Here is a 10,808-nt window from a genome sequence, read left to right as displayed (position 1 = left end):
ATCCATCCATCCATCCATCTATCCATCCATAGCCCACTTTCGGAGTTGATTCTACGCTGTATTAGCTGGTCGTTGCTCTATAGAATGTCAGCAGGGAGACAGGGATCGTAAAATTCTTCGTTTCAATTTTTTCAATTGTTTTAGATTACCTGTAGCTTTTCTTTCTGTTTTTGAGCTCAAACCTTACTTGAAATAACTCCACTGTTTAGCTGACATAAAATAGAGAGTTTTTTTTAAATGACACTTCTGTATTTCTTTTTTCTTTACTTCACAGATCGGGAAAATCAGTCAATGCTTATCACGTGAGTAACATAAAAAAAAACGTTGTATTTTACTTTGAAACGTGCACCATACATAGATTCATACTAAACTATAAATAACAATAACAATAAAAATGTTTTTCTCCCTTTGTTTTCATGCAAAGAAGCACAAATAAATCTGATAAATCGCCACATTTAATTAAATATATTTTAATAAAAAGTTTCCTAAACATAACATTTTATCAAGTGGGCCAGATTGAAACCCCAAGCGGGTCAGTTTTGGCCCACTGGCCGTATGTTTAATCCCCCTGAACTAAAGCTATCTATTAGTAGTCTGCAGCACACAAGGACAAACATAACTGTGTCAATACCTGTTGTGCCAACATTTATTAATATAAATGTGTGTCCTCTGATGTCAGTGGAGAATCTGGAGCAGGAAAAACTGTTAACACCAAGAGGGTGATTCAGTACTTTGCCATCGTCGCTGCTCTGGGAGAACACGTGAAAAAAGGAGTGAGTTCTGACATAACAACAAATGACTGCTTTTGATTGTTTAATAATAATAATAATAATAATAATCTGATTTTGGTGTTTTTTTTTAAGGGATCTTTGGAAGATCAGATCATCGAAGCTAATCCTGCCATGGAGGCTTTTGGAAATGCCAAAACCATTCGCAATGACAACTCCTCACGATTTGTGAGTCGTTACTGACGATTGCATTTTGCTTGTTAGCGAGCAAGATTTGTTTGTTTGTGCTTTGTTGATTTGTTATCCACTTTTTTGAGACTTGCCAGGAGTTAAATTTAAAATTCTGCAGCATTTTGACAAATTCTGGGGGAATTCTGTCTTTGTATTACAGGGAAAGTTTATCAGGATTCACTTCGGAACAACAGGAAAATTGGCTTCGGCTGATATCGACATATGTGAGTCCATGTTTAATATTGATATAATGCTTGTTTGTCTTTGCTTAACTGGGTTGTTTTTCTTTTTTTCCCACCAGATCTTCTGGAAAAATCCAGAGTTGTGTTCCAGCAGTCTGGAGAGAGAGGTTTTCACATCTACTACCAGGTTCTCTCCAATCAAAAGCCAGAACTACAAGGTGGTTCGACCCACTATTACCACCCGTAACCTGACAGTTTTGTCTGCATGTGCCGCATCATTTACTTTGTATGAACTCTGTTTGTTTTTTCTGACTGCTGATTGTCTCTTCCCAGATTTACTGCTTGTCACCACAAACCCATACGACTATCACTTCTGCTCCCAGGGGGTGACCACAGTGGAAGGAATCAACGATGGAGAAGAGCTGAAGCTCACTGATGTAAGAACATTTCACGCCAATAAACTGTCGACTTTTTTTTTTTTTTTTTCTTTTTTTTTTTTTTGCTTTAACGTTTGTATATCTTGAGAAAAACTTAGTAGCAGAGGTGGAAGGTAATCAATTACATTTACTCAAGTTACTGTAATTGAGTAGTAGTTTTTGTGAGTAATTTGTAATTTTTAAGTAAGTAAGTAAGTTTACTTAAGTGCATTTTGACTCAAAACAAAACAAATCAAACATTCGAAAAGAACCCGTTACTGGGAAAAACAATCTGTGTAAACTTTAAAAAAAAACTTGCGTATGTGCCTGCGCTGATTTCCCACTATGTTAATGTAGCCAGAGATCGTTGACTAAGAGACAGACCCTAGCCTGTCATTGGACGACGGCTGGTGATGAACAAAAACTGGAGGTTGGGGATTGCCAAGCGGAGATCTCCTGTGGAGCAGAGGACTCAGAAAGAGAAGGAAATCCTTGGCCATATCTCAGTCAGATCTTTGTTTACAATAAGTAAACGAGGCAATAACTCTATCATGTTATGTAAAACGTGCTTTGTCAGTGTACTTTAGTGGCTTGAATTTGCAGTACAAGCATTCAAATGCATCATAGAATTCTCAACTTCTGCCACTTGTATTTGAATTGTTGATTCAAAACAACTAGTCATAGATTGACCGTATGACTCGTCCTTTTTCTTTTTTTTTTTTTTTTTTACTTTTTTTTTTTTTTTGCTTTAACGTTTGTATATCTTGAGAAAAACTTAGTAGCAGAGGTGGAAGGTAATCAATTACATTTACTCAAGTTACTGTAATTGAGTAGTAGTTTTTGTGAGTAATTTGTAATTTTTAAGTAGTAATAGTGTGAAAATATATTACTATTTTGTTAGCCTATTAGCAACATTCACATCTATTTAATCTGTAATCCTACAATAGTGAATAGTAATTTTTCCAACTAAATGTACACGCCTCTGTGTTTTTGCAGCACGCCATGGACACACTGGGTTTCACTTCAGAGGAAAAGTACGGCTGTTACAAAATTGTTGGCGCCATCATGCACTTTGGAAACATGAAGTTTAAGAAGAAACAGCGAGAGGAGCAGGCCGAGGCTGACGGCACAGAGAGTGAGACACAAAACAAAAAACAGAAGAAACAGCGAGAGGAGCAGGCCGAAGCTGACGGCACAGAGAGTGAGACACAGACAAAAAAAATGGAAATAATCGAATCACGTTTGAGTTTGAAATTTAAACTAAATTATTAGAGAATATTATTACATGTAATATAGTAATATAGTAGTATAAAGTAATATCATTTTTTATTTCTGAACTAAACTAATGATAGGGTTTTTATTTCAGGTACTGATAAAGCCGCCTATCTAATGGGATCATAGAATTCTCAACTTCTGCCACTTGTATTTGAATTGTTGATTCAAAACAACTAGTCATAGATTGACCGTATGACTCGCAAAGTCGGAAACGAGTTCATCGTTAAAGGACAGACTGTAGAACAGGTACCAAACTGTGTATTACTGTATTTAATTTATTTAGCTATTAACAGTAAAAAACAATGTTACTAGTATTTTGTGATTGTGATTGTGTTTGTGCGCAGGTTAATTTTGCCGTAGCAGCTTTGGCTAAAGCCACTTACGACCGGATGTTCAGATGGTTGGTGACTCGGATCAACTCGTCCCTGTATACTGCTCTGCCTCGTCAGTACTTCATTGGAGTCCTGGATATTGCAGGCTTTGAGATTTTTGAGGTGAAACTACGTAGATGGCTATGTTAAGATACATTAGACCGGGGGTGTCAAAACTCATTTTGGTTCAGGGGCCACATACCGACATCCTAATGAGATGCCAAGTGGGCCGGACCAGTACAATTGTAACATTATTACCTATAAACAACAATAAGTCCATGTTTTAATTCATTACCGTCTATCGATCGATCTATCTACGTTTTCCCCTTTGTTTTTATGCAAAGAAGTACTGTATATCAGATAAATCTTAATTATATGTGAATATATCTATTTACTTATAAACTATTTACCATTTAATCATAATTAAATATAATTTTACAAAACATTTCTTGAACGTGAACTTTTTTTTGTTTTCAAAATTCATCAACCGGGCCGGATTTGGCCCGCGGCCCGTATGTTTGGCACTCCTGGATTAGATCATCTTCTCACTCATGTGTTATTATTGATCCACTAACAGTCAAAATGTCTCTCGGCAGTTCAATAATTTCGAGCAACTGTGCATCAACTTTACAAACGAGAAGCTGCAGCAGTTCTTCAACCACCACATGTTCATCCTGGAGCAGGAGGAGTACAAGACCGAGGGCATTGAATGGACCTTCATCGACTTTGGTCTGGACCTGCAGGCCTGCATAGACCTTATAGAGAAGGTCAGTGATTGTGTCTCCGCAGTTGTTACCCTAATAATTTGATTAACCACTAATTGACCTAAGGTTCTCTGATCAGCCCATGGGAATTCTGTCCATCATGGAGGAGGAGTGCATGTTCCCCAAAGCCACAGACCAAAGCCTTAAGACCAAACTTTATGACAACCATCTGGGGAAGTCACCCAACTTCCAGAGGCCACGGCACGACAAGAAACGGAAATATGAGACTCACTTTGAGATTGTTCACTATGCTGGAGTGGTAGGTGTCAACGTTTTCTTTGTTAAAATGAATTATTATAACTATTCATCATATGAAACGAAACTGACCCAGAGTGTCAAACGATTGGTTTTCCATTCTGGGTCAGTCAAAAACATGTAAAAATGTTAGTTATTACTGTATTTTTTTTAACAATGTGTGGTTTCTGTTTATATAGCAAAAACTTGTTTGTTTGTTTGTTTGTTTGTTTGCAGGTTCCATACAGCATCATTGGCTGGTTGGATAAAAATAAGGATCCTCTAAATGAGACAGTGGTGGCTGTGTTCCAAAAGTCCTCCAACAAACTGATGGCAGGACTGTTTGAGAACTACATCAGCTCTGAAGCCGGTAATAAGACTTAATACTAGGGATGTCCGATATTAACTCTTTGCAGGTATCTGATATGCCAATATTGTTCAAAACACTTAATTTCCGATATCAGCCGATACCGATATAGTGGGACAGTGGTGTCCTGGTGGTTAAGGAAGTTAAGTACCGCCTGCTCACTAAGGTGATGGGGTAAAGCAGTGGGTCTCAATTACAGTGGTCCCTTGTTTATCGCGGTAACTAGCTTCCAAGACCTGCCGCGAGAACTGAATTTCCACAAAGTGGTGACACCATATTTATGAGCAGTAAAATGATGATGATGACTTTTACTGCGCAGCCGATGATTGATTTTACGTCTCTTCAAAGGGTGGTGCCATTTCTTGGGGCACCTCTTCCACGGTTTCCGAAAGTGTACCCGTAGTAGTAGCAGGAACTGGCTCTTTTTTTGCGAGGCTGCCGAACGGCAGGTAGCTTCCGCTTCTTCTTTTTCCAGTCGAAGAGTAGCTCGTATGCAGTCATGACGTTGTCCATTTTGATGCAAAATTGGACCGATCGGACCATGTCGTCGTCCCATTCCTGTGACATCTCTTGCAGATCCAAATCGGGGATACAGTATATATTATATATACAGTTTCAAAGTCGTGAATCCGCGAAAGATGAACCGTGAAATAGCGAGGGACTACTGTATCATCTGCCATGCCTCCTCTAGGGGGCAGATATTTTTCTTGTCCACCTACCCGAATTTTTCAACAAAATATTTCTGCTTTTGTTCCCGTCTCAGCCGGGGACCCCAAGGCCGAGACCAAACACAGGAAAAGAAAAGCTGCATCTTTCCAGACGGTTTCGCAGCTGCACAAGGTGAACAGGACTGAAGCCTGTATAATGATTGACTACAGGAACTATAGAGACTGAACTTGTAGCACATACTGTAGCATCTGCTGTATCATGGCTGTTGGTGTGTTTCTTGACAGGAGAACCTAAAAAAACTGATGGCCAACCTCCGCAGCACACAGCCCCACTTTGTCCGCTGCATCATCCCTAACGAGTCCAAGAGTCCAGGTCCTGAACTTTTGTGACGTTAACACGAATGAAAACTTTTGCGCGATTCTTTTTGAAGACCAAACATTAACTGTGTTTTTTTTTAGTCAATAATTATTTCAATAAAGATTCTTCTTGGTTGGCGTCCAGGTGTGATTGACCCCTTCCTGGTCCTCCACCAGCTGAGATGTAACGGTGTCCTTGAGGGGATCAGGATTTGCAGAAAGGGTTTTCCAAACCGCATTCTGTATGCCGATTTCAAACAGAGGTGAGTGAATACAGAATCTTTTCGGAACTGAGTCAGTATTTCATCACTCATCTGATCCTTGCTTTTCTTCTTCTCAGTATTTCATCACTCATCTGATCCTTTTCTTCTCTTTTTCGCCCAGATATCGCATTTTGAATCCTTTTGCTATTCCGGAGGATTCTTTTGTGGACAGCAGAAAGGCCGTTGAGAAACTTCTGGGTTCCCTGGATATCGACCATAACCAGTACAAGTTTGGACACACAAAGGTGAGAGTCAGACGTTCAAAACCAACAAAACTGAACTTGGTGAACTTGTTGATCTTCAACACCGTGTCTTCTTTCTAAGATATTCTTTAAGGCAGGTCTTCTAGGTCAGTTGGAGGACATGAGGGACACTCGTCTATCTGAGATCCTCACCCATGTTCAGGCCATGTGCAGAGGAAAACTGATGAGGATGAAGAGAGACCAGATGCTGCTGGAAAGGTCGGAATGAGATTTTGTAGTTTTTTTTTAGAAGACAGATGATCAGTAGAAGTCTCCAAGTCTCAAAGTTTAAGTTTATCTGACATTAGGGATGCTCGATATTAGCATAATTATGTCATATCTGTAAGAATAATTATCGGTTTTTCCTCCGATAATGAAAACCCGATAACGCAATGCCTGGGTTTCGCCAAATGATGCGTACTCTAAAAATAGTTCAATGCCCTGGCGACAGACCAGTCAGATGCCTCTGCACTCTCTCTTCCTCATACACACACACACGCTTTCATCAAACCTCCTCACTCCCGCTCCCATACCTGCAACCGTTAACCCCTTCATAACACATGAACAGAACATTACGAACGATAAACAAGCCCCTAGTCACTAGATGGCAGCATTGCAGCTCATTTTAATAAACTATTTGGATTGTATGCTGGTTCAGGGGTTTAACTTTACTCATCACCTTAGTTTGGTTCAGGGGTTTAACTTTACTCATCATCTTAGTTAGCAGGCAGCACTTAACATCGTTGACCACCAGGACACCACTGCCCTGCAAAATTGGTATCGGTTGATATCGGAATCAGCGATTGATCATCTGGACAATATCGGCACATCCCTAGCTGACGTGATTCCCAGATATCTGACCAGTCCATCTTCTGCTTCTTCACAGAGACGCCCTGTTGGTGATCCAGTTCAACCTCAGGGCCTTCTTCATAGTGCGGAATTGGCCCTGGATGATGTTGTTTTATAAGCTCCGCCCACTGCTTAGAAGTGCCCAGGTGGAGAAAGAACTGGCTGCTCTGAAGGAAGAGTTTAAGAAACTAAAGGAGGCGTTTGACAAGTGGGTTCTAGTCGTCTTCAGTATCTGTGTCTTTATCTAATTTTGCGGGGATTATTTCTACCAGTCACACTTAAACTGAGAAAATTGGCCTTCGCCGCCTTTTTCTCAGATCTGAGGGGAAACGACGGGAGGCTGAGGAGAAGCAGGTGGCGCTGGTTCTGGAGAAAAACGACTTGGCTCTGCAGCTTCAGGCGGTATGCATCGAATATCTGAACAACACTCTAGACCACAAGTGTCAAACATAGGGACATTTTCTGATTTTTGGTGTTTCTTTTTGTCTTTCTTCAGGAGCAGGACAACTTGACAGATGCTGAAGAGCGCTGCAATCAGCTGATTCAGTCCAAAATCTCTCTAGAGTCCAAGCTGAAGGAGACCCAGGAACGTCTGGAGGACGAGGAGGACATAACCAACACACTGACATCCACGAAACGTCAGCTGGAGGAAGAGGTGACAAGTTTAAAGAAGGATGTGGATGATCTGGAAATGACTCTGGCCAAAGTGGAGAAGGAGCGACACGGAGTGGAGAATAAGGTTTGGTGAAACACCGGTTTGGTGAAACACAAACTCTAGGAGTTTTATCACTGATGTATTTGACTTTGTTGAGTGCAGGTGAAGAACCTGTCCAGGGAAATGTCTGTCCTGGATGAATCCATTGTATCGCTGACCAGAGAGAAGGCTGCTCTGCAGGAAGCGCATCAGCAGGCTCTGAATGACCTCCAGGCTCAGGAGGACAAGGTCAACATGTTGGCTAAAGTTAAAGTGAGACTGGAGCAACAAGTGGACAATGTAAGCACAAGCCATGGCATCTGAATGTACCCCCAAATAATAATAATAAATACTTAGAAAATATTTTACAATGTCCTAATCACAGAGGTGAAAAGAAAAAAAATTACATTTACTCAGGTAACTGTAACTGAGTAGTTTTTGTGAGTAGTTTGTAATTTTTTAAAGTGGTTTTGGAATATGCGTTTACTGAAAGAAAATTGCTTGGACGTGCGTTTGGATTTCCCCCAGTGTTCAAATGGATCACAACATTCTCAACTTATGCCACTTGTATTTGAAGAAATGTTGAAGAAAAACAACTCGTTGCAGACTGGATATATGACTTGTTCCTTTTTGCATCAAGTAATGTAAAGTAACTAAGTAACTTTTACTCAAAGTAAATTTTAGATGAAGTATTTTTATCTCGATTAGATTTTTAGATGGTAATTTTACTTTTACTTGAGTAAAATGTAAGCAAAGTAAAGATACTTTTACTTAGTTACATTCCTTCAAGTACTTTTTCTACCCCTTCCTAATCAAAGACATGGTACAGATCACGTTCAAAGAACATCAGAACCCTTATCACTCAATGCCTAAAACTCTGTAAAACCGAGAGTATGGTTTTGACCTGTGATTCCCTCGTAGGTGGAAGGTTCCTTGGAGCTAGAGAAGAAGGTGCGGATTGAGCTGGAGAGAGTGAAAAGGAAGCTGGAGGGGGATCTGAAACTATCCATGGATTCAGTGAAGGACCTGGAGAACCATAAGACAGACCTGGAGGAAAGGACGAAAAAGTACAGGATAAACTTTTTCTAGCACTTAAGAATTTACAAAACATATAACTACTGCAAACAAAAAAATATGTTTTTAATTCTCCTTCAAGGAAAGACCTGGAGATGGTTCAGCTTCAGTCTAGACTAGAGGATGAACAGAATGTGGTGGCTCACCTGCAGAAGAAGATCAAGGAACTTCAGGTGGGTCGCAGAGAGTTAGTTAAACGTTCTTTAGTGGCACAAACTGACCACAGGAGGCAGCAACGGACCTGTAGCTTCTTTGTCTCTGTCAGCGATATTCTCTGAGTGTGGGAGAATGAGTGGTTTATAAACTCCCCGCTCGCGGCTCTGCTCTCACAGACACGCATCGAGGAGCTGGAGGAGGCACTGGAGGCCGAGCGGGCGTGGCGTTCCAAGGCCGAGCGCCAGAGGAATGAGATCACCAGAGAGCTGGAGGAGCTGGGAGAAAAGCTGGAGGAGGCCGGAGGAGCATCTGCAGCTCAGATCGCCCTCAACAGGTCAACATGAACGATGCCGTTACTTTAGTCAAAAACGAGACAACGTGTTGATGTAAGTACGTCCTGAGACTCGTTGAATACCTTTTCAAACAGGAAGCGCGAGGAAGACTTCCTGAAGATGCGTCGGGAGCTGGATGAGGCGGGTCTTCATCACGAAGCCACAGCGGCCACCCTGAGGAAGAAGCACTCAGACATGGTGACTGAGCTCAGTGAGCAGATAGACAACCTGCAAAGAACCAAACAGAAGCTGGAGAAGGAGAAGGCGGAGTTTAGGATGGAGGCAGATGACATGGCTGCCAACGTGGAGCAGCTGACCAGAGCAAAGGTTAGAAAAAGAATTCCACTTTAAGTAAAGCCTATGACCAATTGCAGTCGAGATCGTAGACGGCAAAGTGTCAGTAAAATGGCCACTTGTTAATTATTCAATCTTTTGAATCTCGGTGTGCAGGGAGCTGTGGAGAAGATGTGCAGAGTTTATGAAGACCAACTAAGTGAGACCAGAAACAAAGCTGAGGACCTGCAACGACAACTGAGTGAAGTTTCTGCACAGAAAGCCCGGGCGCTGACAGAGTCTGGTACAAAATGCATGCTCATACTCTATTAGCTTCATTTGTTACAATTAGAAGTTCTTCCCTTCTCAATTTGGCGCAGGGCAGTATGATTGCAGGGTTGTTTGAAGCTGGCAAATTCTATTTAATTTCTTTTTTTTTTTTTTTTTAGTGCTTTAAGTTTTGTTCATTAAAAAGTGATTTCTAATTGGCCTAACAAACGCTAGAATTAACGCAAACCAGTACATTTAAGATGGATAGATGGATGGATGGATGGATGGATGGATGGATGGATGGATGGATGGATGGATGGATGGATGAATGAATGGATGGATGCATAGATAGATAGATAGATGGATAGACGGATGGATGGATGGATGGATAGATAGATAGATAGATAGATGGACGGATGGATGGATGGATGGATGGATGAATGAATGGAAGGATGCATAGATATAGATAGATAGACGGATGGATGGATGGATGGATAGATAGATAGATAGATAGATAGATGGATAGACGGATGGATGGATGGATGGATGGATGCATAGATAGATAGATAGATGGATAGACGGATGGATGGATGGATGGATGAATGAATGGATGGATGCATAGATAGATAGATAGATGGATAGACGGATGGACGGATGGATGGATGGATGCATAGATAGATAGATAGATGGATAGACGGATGGACGGATGGATGGATGGATGGATAGATAGATAGATAGATAGATGGACGGATGGATGGATGGATATATAGATAGATAGATAGATAGATAGACAGATAGATAGATAGACGGATGGATGGATGGATGGATGCATAGATAGATAGATAGATGGACGGATGGATGGATGGATAGATAGATAGATAGATGGATAGACGGATGGATGGATGGATGGTTAGATGACAGATACAGATAATAATAATACTTTGGATCGGTATCATTTCAGCTGAGTACAGTCGGCGCGTGGAGGAACGAGACATTCTAATCAGTCAGCTGCAGCGCTCCAAGTCCGCTGTTTCACAGAATGCCTGTGGACTAAAGCCGCTG

At 41.0% G+C, this 10,808-nt stretch overlaps 1 pseudogene; it reads left to right on the top strand.

Annotated features, from left to right (window-relative positions):
- The window catches only part of LOC103384442 (myosin-7-like), a 17,723-nt pseudogene that overhangs the window by 934 nt on the left and 5,981 nt on the right, over positions 1 to 10,808 (top strand).

Source organism: Cynoglossus semilaevis, chromosome 10 (assembly GCF_000523025.1).
Source record: "Cynoglossus semilaevis isolate Cse_v1.0 chromosome 10, Cse_v1.0, whole genome shotgun sequence".
Taxonomy (NCBI): domain Eukaryota; kingdom Metazoa; phylum Chordata; class Actinopteri; order Pleuronectiformes; family Cynoglossidae; genus Cynoglossus; species Cynoglossus semilaevis.
This window is presented reverse-complemented; position numbering and strand designations above follow the sequence as displayed.